Consider the following 19,097-nt stretch of genomic DNA (forward strand, 5'->3'; position numbering starts at 1 on the left):
AATGGATAGGAAGTATCTACGACGTATATATTTAACAATGTTTAAAAAGATAGTGCATATAACTACATATTTTATATGCTCTAAGTTTTAAATTGTCAATAGGGTCATCGATATATTGTAATAATTATTAAAATATTATATGCATACTTATACAGAAAACAGCAGGACATTTAATAATATAGTGTATTTCACGAGGAGATAAGAGAACGAACCAAGCAGCCACTCATCACACTGAGAGTGAAAGGGCGACGTTGGACCTGGCTAGGACACGCGCTGCGGATGCCAAAAGAGAACCTCAACGTGGCTTGCCTGTTCTTCAAGGCAACCGGATTCCAGTGACCTGAAAGGCTGATTCTATCTATAGACTATAATATAGTATATATGGCAGAGCTATGCGATGCTGGTATGAGGCGCCGTGTGGTGTCCATAACTAAGGGGCGGACATGGCGGAAGAAGTATTTCATTTCTCAAATTCTCCTAATTTCAATCAAATGGACGAAAGTAAGACCCGTTACACATAGGACACCTGTATGGCGAGATTCCGCATTTACACAAACTGAATGGGCGCTTTCAGACGGGGACACACGAGTGTCGGGTTCATATATCTGTATACCAGAGGTAAACTACGGTAAATCCAGAATGACAACTTCACAGGAGAGACGAATTTGTGATTTTTGGAACATTCAACTTGTGGCATTCGTGAATGAAAAAAAATAAAATTTATCTATTTATCAAAACCTTTTTGTTTGTTTACCGCTGTAGTTCGATTATAAGTTTCATTAAAAGAATTGTATGTTTACTTACTGTTGTTTACCTCTAATAGTTTTGGAGTTACAATGACATTTTTAATTTTTAACTTTTATAATAAGAGTAATATGAGTTACAGCTGTTTACCACGTATGCAGGATAAGTAATGAAGTAACAATATAACAATAACTCCATTTCACGATTTTTGGAGTTACAATAGTTTACCTCTGGTATACAGATATATTATGTAAATGCGGAATCTTGCCACGGCGGTGGCTTGCCACAAGTTTTCCCGTGTAAAACGGGTCTAAAGATGTATCTATAGTCTAAGGGTCTAAAAGTTACATGTTTATGGCATTTTTAAGTTCTTCTTACGCCACCCATCCCATAACAAACTATTAGTTTGTATAGGTATTAAGATTCGACAAGCGTCAGCGGTCTTAAACCTACTCTCATATTCTTTGTTAGATAAATAATAAGTATAATATATTATACTAAGATATAAAAAAGTAACGACATTATTTCTTTTTCACTTTATGTATGTAAAATTGTCTGTACACTTTATGTATGTAAATTAAATTTTCGCGCGATTTTTCGTTAAAAACGAGACCATTACAGTTGTATTGTATTTATTTATAGTAGCTGTTACAACGTATTTTTTCTATGGATTGATCTCCCACTAATCAGTGGGCGAAACCCGTCCTGATCATTATTAAATCACGCGTAATACCTACGTAGTTATAATAGGCATGGCCCCCACAAGGGGGGGCTTATAGGGCTCTAGCCTAGGGGCCCGGGCTCAGGAAGGTCCTGGCGTGACGAGTCGACCTATAAGTGAGATAAACACAGACCACAAATCTGCGGCGCTATTTTAGTTCAAGAATTATTAATAATTAAAATATTTGATTATACGATGCAATTTTTAACTGTGTGCCGATATTCGACAACTCCATAATTCAAATGGGTGTAGTTATTAAAAATACAAAAAATCGATAAAAGATACACCTTAATTTTACCGCGTACACCATGGAAAACGCTATTGTAGCGCGTCACACTGACTTTACCCTACCTTAGCGATAGGTAGGGGGGCCCGCCAAACATCCTAGCCTGGGGGCCCGCTTCAGGGTGTGGGGGCCATGATAATAGGTATACAAATGTATTCCAGAAAGAATTTATTTATATTAGAATGACAACATTGGTTTAAGAACATTGTGGAAAAAATGTCATATGAATATTACCTGTATAGAGCTGAGTAGTACCTAAGTAGTAAGTAGGTACACCATACACATAAACGATTCGATTCATTGCGTGGAAGACTTATTTGCATATTAAACGCATTTCGTCGTGTACTTTGTCAGTGGCGGCTCAAGATACTTGTAAACCCAAGCAAAAAGAAAACAGGCTATTAAATAAATACCACAGTAGCGCCGCAGGCTACATTTGCAATATTTTTGTAAAAATCGCAGAAACAACTAGACTTTTACATAAATTATGCCTAGTCCATACCAAGATACATCTATCCATATACCAGTGGCAAGGGGTGGTGGTAAAACGTTAAGATCGGCCATAAATAGTGCACATTAAACTTTGTTAGTCATGCGTACTTGTTTGTTTTTATTGAACTAAGACTACAATAAGTATTAACAGAAATGGTGTTGGTTAGTTTTCAAAAATCAATTATACCCTGACTAAACCAAACCATAATAGTTTTGGTTTACTCTGGGCGATACGACAAAATTGTGCACACGTTTTCATTCATATTTATTTGTTTTCGTTGGATTAAGAATACATATTATTACACATATTGTTGGTTCATTTTTTTAAAATTCTTTAAAGCCCTGCCTCAACCAAACTATAATAAATATTATTCTATCTATAAAATATCCAAAGTTATGTATGAAATAATTATATAATTTTAGATGTTTCATAGACAGACGAGTATTTTTTGACTATTATTTATTATGGCTTAGTTTCGCAGAGTTTTGAATTTTAAAAACTAATCAACACCGTCTGTAAATAATTGTAGTCTTAGTTCAATGAAAACAAAGACGTATGACTGACAAAGTTTAGTATGCACAATTTATGGCTGATCTTAACAGCTTACATACATAATTTTGAAAACACTTCTGAGAAAATATATTATAACCAATAGAAAAAATCTTTTTGAAAAAGTAAGACACCCGGCAGGAATCGAACCTGCATCTCTCGGGTTTCGCGCCCACGCACATAGACCACTATGCTAAAGGTATCATACTTAACTACGACAAATTTTAATTAATGGCTCTTGTAAATACTCTCTGAAGCGCTTTCTAAATCGAGCTACTATTGGCTATCGGCTTTTGTATTTTAAATCAAAGAAGGTATTACTTTAATTACTAACCGACGTCACGGATCACTCCAAGATATTTTAGTATTGAAGCTTACTTGAACTTGCTAATAATTTTTAATTAGTTACTTTTTTTATTTAACGAATAATTCACAAGCTTTAAGAATGCAACATTTTAATTATTGAAAGGTGTCTTACTTTTTTCAAAAAGATTTTTTCTATTCGTTGTAATATATTTTCTCGGCTACTTAGTCACGTGAAGTTTATAATCGGAGAAAAACACAGTTAGGTACCTAATATTTTCAGGATTTTTTGAAGTCACTGTCTGAAGGAATCGCCTCCTGTGCCTTTAGGAAAAACGCCACTGAATAATTGTCTTGTTCGAATAGTGTAGTCAATAGACATGTAAGTAGTAAGCATTCTGACTTAATAGCCACTTTGCATTGACCTGGTTTCCATAATTTCTTTTCAGACCATTGTCAGATCGGATGCAGCGACGAGACCAACACTCACTTCTGCAACAATATTATTGATTATATTATTACAAGCGATGTTTTCTAAATTCAATCAACACGATTGTGGTGTAGATAGATTGATAATAAAAAAAATAGTCAACTGCGAAATTGAGAACATCGTGACAGTAAATGGATACATCCGAATTATCGTGAATTTGCGTGAAGCACTCGAATTTGCGGACTTTAAGTCCGCTGACCAGGTTTGTTGGATTTCAAACATGTTTGATATTTTACTCACCTAATTGCCAGAATTCGTTCGTCAACCATTCACACAAAAAAACTGTAATTGTTCTAAACCTTTGTATTGATTAATTCTTTAATTTATGAAATTCTTAAAAAGAAACGTAAAATTTGTGCTGTTTTCATTCCTATTTTATTTTATGAAAATCTACATGTAAATAACACATTTTATAGGTCGACTTTTTTCTTCTTCCAACCATGTCCGATCCTAATAATATCATAATATGGGCCTCCTCAGAGTGGAGGTTTGTATTAACAGATTTTTGTTTTTACGAGAAATGGATGTCAGCCACTTGCTCAACCTATTAGGCCCATACTCTGACTCATGCACAAATTGAAAAACAATATGTGTACTTGCCAGACCCAGGATTCGAACCTGGGACCCACGATGCTCTAGGCCGACGCTGAAGCCGCACGGCCATCGTGGGGACTTACTCGTTCGTTAATGAGTGGCAGAGCATAGACAAGTAGGACGACTTATTGTCCTCACACATCAGATAAAAATCTGAAAAATCACCATTGTTGCAATGTAGGTAGAGTTAATTGTATATACATCATTTGAAAACATTTCATGCATATACACACTAGAAAAAATCGTTTTTGTAGAAGAAAATACAACACTCACACACTTCGCATATTAAACCATTCTACCTTTTGTGCACACGTCCGACCATTTTTTGCAGTGCAAGCAGATATCTTATAATATACCTACCTAATACGCTGATTTATGATATTGACCAATAGACCACTTTTACCATAAAATTTATTAGGTAGGTACTTATATCTGACCGGTGTTGATTAACAATTCTTACTCTATATAATTATGTAGATAATGAATTTCAATAATTCAGTTAGTCACTATTATACTTACAAAATAAATATTATCCGCCCTTCTCACCAATGACCCGATTGAAGTTAAGTATATCAGACTGGGTTTGGGTCGAAATCCCGAAGGCCGGAATCCCGAAGGCCGAAATCCCGAATGCTGAAATCCCGAATGGCCGAAATCCCGAATGGCCAAAATCCCGAAAGCCGAAATCCCGAACGCTGAAATCTCGAAGGCCGAAATCCCGAAAAAATAAAAAAATGCAAACATTAATAATTGCGCAATCTTAAAAAAAGAGAGACAAAACCCCATTTTTGTGGAAATATTAATTACATTATAATTTAATATAAGTTTTAAGATTGCGCAATTTTTACAGGATAGACAAAATCCACTTGTTCCACACAAAATGTTTTTGTCTCTCTTGCAAAAATTGCGCAAATCAAGATTGCGCAATTATTGTTTGTATTTTTTTATTTTTCGGGATTTCGGCCTTCGGGATTTAGGCTTTCGGGATTTCGGCCATTCGGGATTTCAGCATTCGGGATTTCGTCCGGCACCCATCAGACTCACTAACTTGACCAACCTTTATGGTAAAATTCGTCACCTTCGACAAATATTATATCGATTTTAATAGAATGTCATTGTGAAGACATTTTATAGTGTGGGTGTAGCGAGAGAATCACACAAGTAGGTAGCCAAAAGAAAGTGAAACAAATTGATTTGAATAAATTCTTCGAGCCCCTCACACCCGTTGTAAACGCTCGGACTACATAGTGTGTATATTCGCTACCTAAAATTAACTGTGGAATAAAACAAAAAATACTATTTTCGAGGTAATTGAACTTTAATGTTCTAAATAAATAAATAATAACAAGATTTTTATATATAAAATTATTAACAGTGGGTAATCTCGGTTATCCCACTGTTGGTTTGAAGTTACGGAACAATTTAAGTGGCATATTTCTTTAAAGTGGGGGATTACATTTATAAAAAATCTCAGTTATTCATTATGTAGATCAGAGGGGGGCAAACTGCGGCCCGCCATCATTAATTGTACTTCTGATTACGAATATTTTTTTTATAATTAAAAAAAAAAGTATTGACATAGATTAAAATTTGTTTAGCAATAGTACGCGATCCATTTTCAATAGATATTGATGGTGTACCGACAGAGCTACAACTTGAGATTATTGATCTGCAGTGTGACACTTATTTAAGAGAATTGCATCGTCATGAAGAAATCTCCAAATTTTACAATGCCCTTAATTCAGACAAATTCGACCAACTTAAAGATTATGCAAGAAAAATGTTCGTTATTTTTTAATCAACCTGTATATTATGTGAACAAACATTTTCGATCATGAAACTCAATAAAAATTCTTTACGATCAAATATCTCCGATGCCCATTTACAAGCAGTTTTGAGAATATCAACTACAAAATTAACACCTGAATTTAAAAAAAATGTACAACAGTTTCATTCTTCACATTAATTTTTTTGTAGTGTTTATTTTTCGTGATAATAAATAGTGTATATCTAAAAATGGTGGTTTTTGAATTCTTGAATTTGGCCCTCCACCCAAAAAGTTTGCCCCCCCCCCCTGATGTAGATTATAGATTTGTATAGTCTCAAAATCGACTTTTTCCTTTTATCTCACTGTTGCCTTCGGGTATAGTTAGTTGCTCAGAGCGGAATGCAGAAACATTTGTCATAACTAAAATTTCCTTAGCAGAAAACACTATGCAGAAACACTGTCCTTAGTCAAGATCATTTTTATTGAAAATAATACCATATTTAAAAATTCTCGTTAGGTAAATTAGGTAAATTATTTTATAATTGTTAAACGATGACAAAAATATGACAACTGCATTTTATAAATGCAATAACTATAAATACATATTAATATTTAATTACAATACTCTTATGTTTTCGTTATAAGTCTTTATACGTGATTCCACAGGCACCACAAGATTTTTTTTTAACATGGTAACACTAGCATCAATTGTCATTCTTCATCTGGTATTTTGTATTTCTGCGGGCTGGCGTATAAAAATAAAATAATATTCTGCAAGTACATGCCAAACGAATTAACACTATCAATATCCATATTGAGATACATTGTTAAATGAATTTGAGTGTATGGACTGTGTTAGATACATGCGAATTTATTTTGACAGCAGCTGTCAGTGGTAAATGGTTATACAGAAGGGAGCGTGTTCATAACAAAAGTAGTCTATGGTTAAGGATTCCTTAACTCTATACTCAGGATTGTCTATAGTTAAGTCATGCTTTTCGGCAACTTATCCTTAGGAACGAAATCTTAGATTGTGCATTCCGCTCTCAATGCATAATATTACATTACTGTGCCTTTTTACTTTCCCGGCGGACCCGCGCACTTTCTTGCGAGCATTCCCGTTAACCAGACAATCAGCGTTTTGATTCTAACAATGCACGATTTTATATTATTTATTAAATAACATGCAACTGCATGACGTATATTAACTTGTAAAACCTCTTTATTGTTGATATGTTTAATATTATCATAAAATGTGGATATCACCACTTGCGTTCATCATGCGTTTATCTATACATCATACAATTTTAAATCTATGTTTTTTTTTAAAAAACACCAGAGTTACCATAGACTCATTACAATCGAGTATTTGAATATTCAGAGTGGAACGGGGACCGTTGCACAGTATTTCCATTTCTGCGTTTTGTTTCATTTTATTTCTCCGTTCAGAGATTTCACCGCTTTTCAAACAGAATAATCAGAATTATAAAAAAAACAGCAACAAAAACAAAACATTAAAGTGGAGATTGTATTGTTTTACGTGACAGCATTTGTAACTAAGAAATCTCTTGTTAAAATGAAGAATAAATTGGAAAATACACTAACTACGTTAATTAAGAAGTTATTTACAGTTATAGTTAAACGCAAATGAGTGATTTTGTCTGTTGTTTTATATCATCCTAAAATCTAATCTAATCGTTGCTATAGGATTGGTTTGTCGAATATCCGTTTTTGTCGAAATCGATTTTTTAATGCAGAATGATTTTTTGTATCTAATTGGACCAGAACCATCCTTCTCTTTAAATTACTTTGTAATGGTAATGAATACATCATTCGTATGCTGTAAAAATAACAATTTATATATCACCATGTATTTAAATATAGCATTATGATATTTGTTTTTCATCTCCTAAACATTTGGTCTATTCGACAAACCGATCCTACAGCGACGTAATGGCACCAAATCATGACAGACGCGGACAATCTATAAAGGTAATAATATGTCGACCAAAAAAAGGCGTATAAAGTCTACGAATTTGGGATCGGTGGAAGCCAACATAATTTTAATGTAACAATCAATTTTTCCCGACTAAAATGGGCTAGTCATGTTCAACGAATGTGCTCGGGTTCACCGGTTCAGCGAAGAAGTCCGTTAAATAGCAGGCAGTAATCCAATCCCGGGATCCCGGACTATTTTCGATACCTATGAATCCTGGGATTAGTAAACATAATCCAGAAACTTTCGGTATTGATTTTTTTATCAATCACAATCAATAAGTAGGTATGTGTAAAAAATTATGTTAGGTAAGTGTATGTACCTTCACATGTCACAGGGGGAATCGCCGGATGCTCACGGATAATAAATAACCATTTTTTATTGCCATACGCAATTGTAAGAACATCAGAAGAATAATAAATTCATTCATTTAATCAGCTAGACGTCACTGACGTTCTGGCACGCGAACAGCGTCTAGCTGCCAGTGCCACGGACGTGCAGGCAGGCACTAGTTTCTACGCCAAATTTTATTAACGTTATATTTTCTTAATAAAAAAACGCCATCCCCGTAACCAGTCCCGGGATCCTCAAATTGTAATCCCGGGATTAAAATTTGGGCTCAGGATTGGATTCCCTAGTAGGCAGGGTAAGATGAGATGTCAGAGGCAGAGGCTAGTTTTGGGCTTCCAAACAGTATGATAAATATAGTCTGCAGTTTGTGGCTACCACTGTACTAATAGTAGTTGTACTATCTGCGCGTAATTTAACACTTACTACACGTACTCCAGAATAAATACGCAAGTCCTACAAATACTTAACCTAGATTCCAGTCTAGACTCTCCGTCTACCGAGCAGTGGGTAATGTCCCATAAATTATTTAAAAGTATATATTATTATTATCTTCTGTGTAATATAATAAATATTAATATAAGTGTACGTATAAACAGCATCTGCACCACTTTGGCACAGAATTAAATGACCCTACTATCTCGACAGATCTAGAGAGGAAGCAAATGAATGAAAAGCCCTGGCTCCGCGCCAAATGTCAAACGAGTGTGCTCCGAATCGTAAATGCCAAATTTACCGGATTCGAGACCACAAACAAATATATAGCGAAACGATATCTCGCATAGTAAATAAAATTACTTTATATTTATATGCAAGCATCTTTTTGGCATTGTTTCATGATATTTTTGTTGGGGGAATATTGGTGTGACTGGGTTCTTTCGCATTAATCGACCGCCAGGATTCGGAAAGAGGTCAAACTATTTTTTTTACCACGTCATATGTGCCTCTATCGATTGTATTAACAGATTTTTGTTTTTACGAGAAATGGTAGCCATTTTCTCAACCTATAAGGTCCATACTCTGACTCAAACACAAATTGAAAAACAATATATTGTGTATTTGCCAGACCCAGGAGTCGAACCTGAACCCCACGACGTTAGAGATCGACGCTTAAGCCACTCGGCCATCGTGGGCGCAATACACGATTCCAATCGTTTAGTTGTATCAACAATGTTTACGATTTTACACATAACGGGATAATTTATTTTAATCATTTTGAGCATTTCCAAAGGCGGTCGCTCAATTATTATGACAAAATAACCAACAGCGAAATCCAGGATACAATGATCAACTATTCACTATTACAGGGTTGGCGAACCTTTTTATGTTCGAGTGCCAAAATTTCCCAAATATTAATTTCTCGACTGTCCGACGTGCCGAGCAGTTTTTCGCGGGGGAAAGAATGGAAAAAATCAGAATGCCATTAAAAAGTTAAAAAAATTCAATTGAGTTCTTAGGCATAAAGCCCACCAAAGCGGCGCTCGGTGCGCTCACTACGAAGTAGGCCCCCTCCCATCCGCGCATTACCCTTCACCTATGTAATAAGGGGCACAAGAAGCACAAAATAATTATTATTATCAGCGTCTCTCATAACAAAGCAATAAAAATATTATTAAATTTCTCGGGGCTTGTAATTAATATTCACAATGACATGATTCTACCAGCGAAATATCGGACACGCAGCAACTAAACAATGAGTTCACTGTTATAAAATAATGCCTACTCGCCCGTCTATCGACGACGCTTCCAGAAGCGTGATTTTGCTTGCCGTGTTCAATGAATGGATTACGTTGTATTTTCGTTAATTCGTGCCGCTGAGAAGCCACACGACGGTGACTCATGGGGCAGGCGGGCACAATGCGTCGTCAAATCCAAAGTGCGCTGGCGCATTTGATTACGTTGTATTTTCGATGATTTACGCGCCACTTGCGAAATTTTGCGCGAGTGCCCCACTCGCTGCGTTAAGTGGGTGTAAGGTGCCTTAGGATTATATTTTTCACCGTGTTTCTCTGAGGCATAGGATCTTTTATTTTTTGAATATTTTTTCCTCGTTTTCAAAATCTTCAAAGAGTTCGTGGGAGCATTTTAACCAGGCTGTTTTATATATTCTCCATCACTGGACGGTTTTTCATTAGCTATTAGGTATATTTTGAGGGAAAATAACAAGCAGTTATATTTGAATGACTACCGATACATTTGATTAGGTTTGTTGATTGAATATTTTTGTTTTTAATTTCCGGATGAATAAATTATTTTGTTCGCCCTTGATTTTCACAAGGAGTGATTTACGGTGTGTCTCACAATACTGTTTTACTGACCCGCATACAACTTATCCAGTACAATACAAAATACATACTGCTTTATTGCCTTCGTTAATCATGTCAAACTCCTCAGTCTACCAACTTTGAAAGTCTCAGCTGCTTGGTTCTAATAATTTATATTGTTTTTATTTTCATTAGCCATGTTAAATAGGAATTATTAATTTATTAAATAAAACCCTTAAAAACTCAAAAATTGGTGTTTTTAGGTACGCGGAGCTCCGTGGGTCTGACATGTTTGAAGGCAAATTTGAGAAAATATTGCTTGCAATAAACAGTTATCTTGTCAGGTTTTTTTTTAATTTTTATGCTTCGGCCATTTTTAAACTAGGTTGTCGATATTTTCCAATGAAGCGACTGCATCGTCTGCTCCAGGAAATCTGCCACTGACAATTGCTATACTGCTGCATATTTGTATAATGCGACGCATGGTCTGCCTACCCCCACGAGACGTTACTGGGAATCACTGCCAAAAACTCTAAAAAACTACATAAAATGTTTTCGGATCCAGACTCCAGACCTGTTTGTAACGTTTCTAATCTCGTTGCAGTTTGCCACTCCCGATGCGAGCGGACGGCTCGAACCATAGAGGTATTAAATAAAAAGAGGGGCAAAGAATCGGTTTTCTCATACAAATGAATGAAGCAGGCCAACAATAGCCGACAACTTACGAGAAATAGCGACGCGATAAAAAATATTCAGGGCATCACGGAGGATTTACTTTGATCATTATAACGTACCCATATAATATAATGTAAACGCGCAAATTTTGCCACAAATTGATTACCAGCCCGCCTCACCATACTTTTTCACCATACTAGCCTGCTTCACCATACTTTCATAAAACCTGCCGCCCCTAGGCTCGAACAATGCTCGCAAAGAATTATGTTACCCATGTTATATTTCATATGGAAGCGGAAGTATGTATATTCAGTTGATAAATTGATAAGCAATACATTTGCTACAGCGATGTTGGTGTATTTACATTAACAATCCGCCCCCTGAAATTTAATATTTATAGTGAGGCACCTAATATGAATAATTTACTGAACATCAAATACACACGATTATCTTTGTATGACGGTCAGAATAATACCATTAGAATGACTACATATTTGTTGTTAAAGTACATAAATAATATTCTCCTCAGTAATTCGAAATAATATGTACGTAACCGAAAGTTGAAACAATACTTATTTGCATAGTGAACAACATTCAAATTTACCTTCAACAACACATATTTATCATAGAAAACGATCATGAAAATCTCAGCACAACCACGTAATTATGTAATAATAGAACCACCTTGTAAAAAAGGAGAGTAAGTACCTATGGATGGCTCATGATAAGGCTCATTCTAATATAGTCCTTGTTGTATAAATAGAGATTATATTATATAATACATATTATTCTGTTTTAACACTACAATGCGCCATTGGGGCCGAAAGGTAGCGTTTAGTATTTAGTAATAGAAGAGAAACAATCACAAATATGTACCCTGGCTTTGAGAAATTCACATAAATCTATTGTGACCTCACCGAGGACGAACTCGGGGCCCTCGGATGAAAGGCCAGCGCTAAGTAAGCGAAAGGTAGCGTTTAGTATTTAGTAATACAAGAGAAACAATCACAAATATGCACCCTGGCTTTGAGAAATTCACATTAATCTATTATGACCTCACCGAGAAACGAATTCGGGGCCCTCGGATAAAAGGCCAGCGCTGGACTACGAGATCCGCCTTGTAGAGCAATAATACTGTGCGTTGATCAAAGTGAGTCTGAATTGCTACATTCGCTGACACACTACCTAAATCAAAGCCTCCACAACACAGAAGGGTACAAGTATAATTTTTGATCCTTCCGGACGCGCGCAGACGAATTTTCATGTTTGACTACCTTGTCACGTAAGGAGATATAAATAAAAACCGCAGGACGGATGGCCAGCCGTGGACTGGTTATAAACGTGATGCGTGATGCCCTGACCGGCAATCGAACGCCGGATCTGACGGTCGTTAAATCGCATTACTTGTGAAGAGTTCACTGATCCAACTCAAGATTGGATAATAACTTCCAACGATCTGATGAGCTTGGTATGCTACTTAAAATCATAACAAGAATAGTACACCTATAAGGAACGTGGACAGGTTTGTTATTAAGTAACTACATGACGGGACGACATGGAAGATTGCAAGAGCCAAATATTTTAGTGATTTCGGGCCTACTTTGCACTTTCCAGAAAATTGACGAATGCAGTGATATATTAGATCCGAAACGGATGGCCGCAAAGCATTGAGATCAAATTCAAGTCTAAATAAAACACGTACAAATACTTAATAAAAACCACTGGAATAGAAGGGAAATACAGAAGAAAACCGGTACATAGGCAATTAATTAGAAATAAAATCGTATTGTTTCATCAGCCGGGATCGATTCGCTACTGGATGAAGGCCTCCCCTAGATTTCTTCACTCTTTGGTACCACGTATATCCACCGAACTTTATGATCTTGTCCATCCAGCGAGTTTTAGGGCGTCCCTATGGGCGTGCCCCTTGGGTACCAATGTAATCACTGTATGACAACACTCGTCGAGCGACATGTCCAACTCATTTCCATTTCATCTGCTTACCGACCTCTATCACATCGCGTACTATTGTCTATTTCCTCATTCACTGCTTTATTTTGTGATCTTTACGGGTTATGCCCAACACGCACCTTTCCATGCCTCGTCGCGCTACTAGTACTTTTTGGATTTTTTAAGAGTCCATGTTTCACATGCATACGTGAGCTTTGGTAGCACACTTCGGTTGAACACGTTACTCTATATTGTTATCTATTATCTAAGTATATAAAATTCTGCACAATTCAAAATGAGGTTAGCCAGTAGGTGCTCCTAAGTAAGAAGTCGTACCTACCAATGAAACATCTGATAACAATGACAGCGTTATTATCAGATACCTATTCGATACCAATCAATATCAAACTAAAGTTCTTTTTGACATCACTATCTGCAATGTTCCACGAACAGCATGTAATTTTTTCGTCTCAATGCTGTACGGCTATTTCTTTCCGGTACGACATCTCACGGTGAACTACGATACGGGGAAATGTAAAACGTACAATAATTGACATGTAACCAGGTGGGAGGAGGTATTTTACGCAAAGAGTTTATCATTTGATAAATTGTTTTACGACGCATGTTTGGATCATGTCTAGGGAATCCAATCCCGAGCCAAAATTCTGATCCCGGGGTTTCGGGATTACAATTTGACAATCCCGGGATTGGATTTTTTTCCATTGTTGATAAAAAAAAATATATTTACAAATAACATTGGTAAAATCGGTCAAAAATAAATCTAGTATAATTTATACTATTGAAGACATTTATTGTTAATATTGTATACGTTCAATCTTGGAAATACATAAGTTTAATGGAGTAAACAATCTTGTAATATAAATAATAATGTGAATTTAATATGAGATTGCTGTTTCTGATAGTAAAGACTTACAGAATGGGTTAGCGAGATTTAAAATAGTAAAGCAAATCATGGTGTACTTATGGCCTTTCCGCTCCATAAATCTAATTAGTCAGCCAAATATGAAACTGCCGCAAAACGTATGAGATCATGGTGGAATTATTTCGTTAATAGTGGGAAGCATTGTTTTTTTCCAATCTTTCTCATTTTTATTAATTTATGTGAAAAAATAAAATGAATCGGCAACTTACACATGGGTATAAAATAAACTTCATTCAAACTCAGTTTATTTATAATGTAGTTATTTGTTATTAAAAGTATTTGTTCTGTTATATTTTCGCGTTTATTTTATTTTACATAAAAATTGATAAAAAAATCAATCCCGAAAGGTTCGGGATTATGTTTATCAATCCCGGGTTTCATAAGTATCGAAAATAGCTCGGGATCCCGGGATTGGAATCCCTAATCATGTCACATGTGGTCAAGTATAAGTAACAAAATTTACGTTTGAGTTTATCTAGTGTTATATAAATGTTATAATTATTATTATCAATAGGTACCAGGTCGTGAGTGTAATAAAACTAATAAATCAACTACCTATATCGATTACTTAATGTGAGAAAGAAATGGTCCATTAAAACCCAAGTTATATTTGAGTAGGGGGTGAGAATTTTGAATGGGAAAATTGTGATTAGTGTGGACTATGAAGCAATTTAGGTAAGGTTTAAAATATAACTATTTTTACATATTGTGGTGATATGATACAAAAATCATTTTTTGTCAAATGAGGTATTTTCAGTTATTATCATAATAAGCAATAAATATTATTTTAGACGAAGGCGTTGAAGTTATAAATAATGCTGTTTACGCCAGTTTGAGGTTATATTTATGAAAAAGCATTTCGTAACTATCACTCAATTCACTCCAAATAAAGTACGTTGTTAAAATAAATATGTTAAAAGTTAAGTATTATAATAATTTAATTTTCGAAATTAGAAACGAGAAAGAGCTTATAATTATGTTGTTTTGCAAATCAATATGTCAGGCAATCTGGGATCTGATTTTGACAGCTGAACAGTAGGACCACTCGTTTGAAAAATATGCTTAATAAAGATATGCTCAGGCTTTGTATATTAAGATGGCGCTGGTTGACTTCATGCGATACCTTATCAAACGCAACGAAACTAAATGACCTTTTTCTTTCTCTATTTTCGACCTATCGTCTGACCCTGCCATTCTGTTAATTTAGAAGCAAAGGCTTGGCCGATCTTATCAACTACTGAATTCATTCTTTATTCCCTATGGCCTATACGATATCTAACAATTCAATTCTCTTAATGACACACAAATGAGGTCGATAAATTTCGAATAGAAGATACCAAAAAATGGTACATCACCATTTCCGCTTCTAGACATAGTATATAAACGGCTGCAATATCTAGCACAGGGTTAGCGAACCTTTTTACGTACGCGTGCCAAAATTTCCCAAATATTATTGTTCAACTGTCTAATTTTTAAGGGCGGACATGCTCAGCATTGGTCAAAATGGAGCTTTTATTGTATTTTCAAAGCATGATCCTGGATATTCCTTAAACGTTGTAGATAATCTATTTATATAATTTTGAAGCCTTATTATCCTTTATATTTATTTTAAACATTTGATCACTGCATAAAGTATTTTTATTACATAAAATAGTATTCTTTTAAACCTCTCGCTCTCATGTTTTAGAATATAGTCATATTTCAGTACATACATGTGCAGTGGTGTTAAGATTTTTTACATTTATTAATTTTTAAACGCATTTATAAAACCATTAGTATAATTTATGTCGACATTATTATAGTGAAATATTTACGATAAAAAATTATATTGATAATCTCTGTGATCCCAAATTTGACAAGAATTAGGCATTTTATTATTCAAACAATGGGCAAGATTAACACATTTGAAGATAATTCTAAAGATACTTATTATAAGCTATGTCTTTGACCATTCAAGTGTGATTAACATCCTACGAATAATGATTGCTTTATAATAAATTTGGGCACAATATGACAAATCTTGTAAATAGGCACTTACCTACAATTTGAATAAAAACAAACTGTTATATTTGCCCTACTTCTCGAGAAGACACCCAAGTGCGTTTAAATGTTACCTAGTATGCTTTAGTCTTCAAGGTATTCAAATATCGATCGTAGTACTGGAGACAATACTAACAGTACGTTCTGAGAAATGTACTAGCATAATTATTTATACATTAGCATAGAACAATACGTACTGAAATATCATTTGAATAATGTCAGCGATTATTACTAGATTTTCAAACACTAAATGTCGTAGGTGAGTGGTAGTCTTTCTGAGGTAAGTGCTTCCCAACCTTTTTTTGGTAACAACATAGTATCTACTCAAATTAATAATGTACAGGCGAAAGGAACTTCCACTCCAGAGGCGGCTCTACCTTAAGGGTTCGCAGGGACCATCCCCACAATGTTATCATGTCAAAAATACACGTCGATATTTTTATCATTGTCATAGTATACCTACTTAATTAAATGAACTATTTAATTTATTCCATCCATCTAAACCCGTAGCAATTTTACAGAGATAATTATTAAATATACAAATAAATAAAGCAATGATTGTAAATTATGTAATAACACAATGATGTTTACGCGGAAGAAAGTAATTAAATAATTTAAATACGCACTATTTCACGGTGACACCTATGTACAAATTAAGAAAACTATGGCGTCTATTTTTTGCTGACCGAGCTCACTCAGTCTCATCCCGTCGCTGCGGTACAAATCTCCTTCTACAAATTATGTGAATGCATTAGCGTTAATATACACATACTGGGGAGCGAATCAAATAACCCCTAGATGAGTAAAAACGCTCGCTGTATGTCGTTGTTCAAAACTCATAATGGTGGCTAGCTTGGTACATAATGTATAGTATGATAAAGTAGGTAGGTATATATTATTATATTTAATAATACATGGCTAAACTCCACCTTGTAGAAAGTCGTCGAGGCGCCACTGTTTCTCTCCTTAAAGATATATGTAGATGGCTCTTTCTGTGCACGCGCAAGGAGACCAGAAAAGAATTTAATATTTCGGTATGTTAACAGAGTCTTGCGTACCTACATCCACATAGATTATACATTTTTTAATTCCAAAACACAGCTTACCTTTGAATTAGTCCGAATTTTGCAAAATTTTATCTGAAAAGAAAAAGAAAAAATATGTTAATACAATTTGTTGAACGAAATTACATAAGTACCTACGTCTAGGCATGTCTGCTCTTAGCATGAGCCGGTTCTCACATCTAAACTCGCCTCATGTGCCGCACAGTCATAAATCAAACCTTCCAAGAACGGCGATCCGGTGTTGCATAATATGAAGACCGCGGAGATCTATCTAGCGACAGTCGCGCGTAGCCTTCGAAACGTATAGGAATTACCAATTTTTAAGCGTTTGTATGCGACATGGCGTCTTTGACTCGGAGCCCGAGAAGCATGCAACTTGTCGATTGCAACAGCAGATGTTTTTTTCAAGCGAAACAGTCGCATTCGACCAATCTGCGGAGCTCCATTTGGCAACGAGCGTTTTGTGAATAACGATGCCGTTACATCGACGTATTCGACAGGTTATAGGCGAGGCGAGTTTTGATCTGAGAGCCGGCGTGTTAATGTTGAACAAATGCCTGACAGCCAATTCTCTTCAATAATCATTTTGTCATGGTAGTTTACCTACGGACTTGCATAAATTAAATTAACAATATTTAGTTTGTTCCCACATGCAAGTCACAAACAAATTTACTTAAGCCAGTTTGACATTTTTCTACTCATGCACGAATCATAAACAGTAGTAGTACACAGCAAACAGAAGATAGTTTTAAAAAATACGGCTTGAAACATTTCGAGTAGGTAGGTAATCTGTAGCAGTGCAAAGCCTTCGAGCATACACCGATTCTTGATAGTTTCCAACCATAGAGATATTACATGAAAAGATGGGCAAGCAATCTACTTTCTCATACAATTGAATGAAGCAGGCCAACGATAGCTGACAACTTATGAAAAATAGTGATGCGATAAAAAAAAAATGCTGGGAGTCGGAGACTTTGGTCATTATATCGTACCCATATAATATAATGTAAACGTGGAAATTTTGCCGCAAATCGATTACCAGCCTGCCACACCATACTTTTTCACCATACTTGCCTGCTTCACCATACTTTCATATAACCTGCCGCCCCTAGTTTCCAACTGTTATGTCAGCCTTTGGGCTTGCAAGAACAGAATTCAAACCTTTGTATGTATACATATATAGACACGCAAAAAACCGTGTCCGGAAACTTGTATGTATATGCAGGTCGCCGTATCACACTTCACCGTGAAATGTTGCATCGGAAATATATGGCCGTATATTAAAGACCGTCCAACCTATTTGGGTCGTATAGTATCTACTGATATAAAATTCATGTCTAAGTAAAACACGGTTCTTATCGGTTTACGTTTACAGGATGAAAGAAATATTGAAAATAGTCGATAAACTGGATTATTTGTTAGGTTAGGTTAAGTTTTCATTCTTGAATTCATCAATTTTGCCAAAATCAGCTATGAAAATTGAATTAATGTTCATATTGAAACTAATAAAATTGGAAACCATATATTATACGGTCATCTCTTTCCGATAAGAAACTTCCCGGCAAACTGTGCCACGGTGAAATGTTTTACGTACAATTTACATGTAACCGCAAATAAAACCATTCACAACGATAACTGGCATCAAACCCATCCAGGGTAGGCATTTACGCTAATTTTCAAAGATTGATAGTGACGCGTATACAATCGTTACAAATCCCACTTAGGTATATTAGACGCGAGCGCATCTGTTCACAAAAGCAATCGAATTTCACTTTCCCGCACGCTCCACGTAATAAATGGTTCGTAAATCGTCGCGGCTTTCAAAACGTCACGTAAAAACAGCACTCGTCTGCGCGTAACAATCGCGAA

The 19,097-nt window shown here is 35.5% G+C and overlaps 1 protein-coding gene across 4 annotated transcripts in view; it reads right to left on the minus strand.

Moving 5' to 3' along the window:
- nuf (rab11 family-interacting protein nuf) overlaps nt 1-19,097 on the minus strand; it is a 245,548-nt gene that overhangs the window by 179,285 nt on the left and 47,166 nt on the right. For all 4 annotated transcript variants that reach the window (XM_085960041.1, XM_085960039.1, XM_085960040.1 and 1 more), the window contains exon 2: nt 17,271-17,303. The gene's annotated coding sequence lies outside the window, so the exon portion shown is untranslated. The remainder of the gene's footprint in view (nt 1-17,270; nt 17,304-19,097) is intronic.

Source organism: Rhyacophila brunnea, unplaced genomic scaffold (genome assembly GCF_057557595.1).
Source record: "Rhyacophila brunnea isolate RB1 unplaced genomic scaffold, BYU_Rbru_1.0 scaffold_9, whole genome shotgun sequence".
NCBI classification, from domain to species: domain Eukaryota; kingdom Metazoa; phylum Arthropoda; class Insecta; order Trichoptera; family Rhyacophilidae; genus Rhyacophila; species Rhyacophila brunnea.